Below are 2,065 nucleotides of genomic sequence, written 5' to 3'. Positions count from 1 at the left end.
GCATAGGTCTGTGTGGCCCCTCCCTGATTCTAGCGTCCATCTATACCACTCTCCAATCATTCTCCTGCATAGGTCTGTGTGGCCCCTCCCTGATTCTAGCGTCCATCTATACCACTCTCCAATGATTCTCCTGCATAGGTCTGTTTGGCCCCTCCCTGATTCTAGCGTCCATCTATACCACTCTCCAATGATTCTCCTGCATAGGTCTGTGCGGCCCCTCCCTGATTCTAGCGTCCATCTATACCACTCCCCAATGATTCTCCTGCATAGGTCTGTGCGGCCCCTCCCTGATTCTAGCGTCCATCTATACCACTCTCCAATCATTCTCCTGCATAGGTCTGTGTGGCCCCTCCCTGATTCTAGCGTCCATCTATACCACTCTCCAATGATTCTCCGGCATACGTCTGTGCGGCCCCTCCCTGATTCCAGCGTCCATCTATACCACTCTCCAATGATTCTCCTGCATAGGTCTGTGTGGCCCCTCCCTGATTCTAGTGTCCATCTATACCACTCTCCAATGATTCTCCTGCATAGGTCTGTGTGGCCCCTCCCTGATTCTAGCGTCCATCTATACCACTCTCCAATGATTCTCCCGCATAGGTCTGTGCGGCCCCTCCCTGATTCTAGCATCCATCTATACCACTCTCCAATGATTCTCCGGCATACGTCTGTGCGGCCCCTCCCTGATTCCAGCGTCCATCTAACCACTCTCCAATGATTCTCCTGCATAGGTCTGTGTGGTCCCTCCCTGATTCTAGCGTCCATCTATACCACTCTCCAATCATTCTCCTGCATAGGTCTGTGTGTCCCCTCCCTGATTCCAGCGTCCATCTATACCACTCTCCAATGATTCTCCGGCATACGTCTGTGCGTCCCCTCCCTGATTCCAGCGTCCATCTATACCACTCTCCAATGATTCTCCGGCATACGTCTGTGCGGCCCCTCCCTGATTCCAGCGTCCATCTATACCACCGTCTCAATGATTCCCGATCATGATGGAGGGGCCCCCCCCTGCATAGGGCTTGCTTTGACCCTTCAAAACATGGTCAATGCTCTTTCTGCACAAGTGGAGGAAGGTTAGCAAATATCTCTCTTCTTGCTTCATCCAAGTCGGCTCTGTTCAAGACAGGATAGCGTTATACTGTGAACCCTGCACGGAGCCCGAGCTTCAAGGGAGCAGAGACAGTCACTTCTCTGCTTCGTTAATGAGACATTGCCCGGAGTCTGGAAACCACACACACATTTATTAGCATTACTATTCATCTCAACCGAGAGACTCCTCTCTATGGACAGACTCCTCTCTGTGGACAGACTCCTCTCTATGGACAGACTCCTCTTAATGGACAGACTCCTCTCTATGGACAGACTCTTCTCTATGGACAGACTCTTCTCTATGGACAGACTCCTCTCTATTTACAGACTCCTCTCTATGGACAGATCCCTCTCTATGGACAGACTCCTCTCTATGGACAGACTCCTCTCTATGGACAGACTCCTCTCTATGGACAGACTCCTCTCTATGGACAGACTCCTCTCTAAGGACAGACTCCTCTCTATGGACAGACTCCTCTCTATGGACAGACTCTTCTCTATGGACAGACTCCTCTCTATGGACAGACTCCTCTCTATGGACAGACTCTTCTCTATGGACAGACTCCTCTCTATGGATAGACTCCTCTCTATGGACAGACTCCTCTCAATGGACAGACACCTCTCTATGGACAGACTCCTCTCTATGTCAGACACCTCTCTCTGGACAGACTCCTCTTTATGGACAGACTCCTCTCTATGGACAGACTCTTCTCTATGGACAGACTCCTCTCTATGGACAGACTCCTCTCTATGGACAGATCCCTCTCTATGGACAGACTCCTCTTTATGGACAGACTCCTCTCTATGGACAGACTCCTCTCTATGGACAGACTCCTCTCTATGGACAGACTCCTCTCTAAGGACAGACTCCTCTCTATGGACAGACTCCTCTCTATGGATAGACTCCTCTCTATGGACAGACTCCTCTCTAACAACAGACCCCTCTCTATGGACAGACTCCTCTCTATGGACA

Source organism: Lissotriton helveticus, chromosome 8 (genome assembly GCF_964261635.1).
Source record: "Lissotriton helveticus chromosome 8, aLisHel1.1, whole genome shotgun sequence".
Lineage (NCBI taxonomy): Eukaryota > Metazoa > Chordata > Amphibia > Caudata > Salamandridae > Lissotriton > Lissotriton helveticus.
This window is presented reverse-complemented; position numbering follows the sequence as displayed.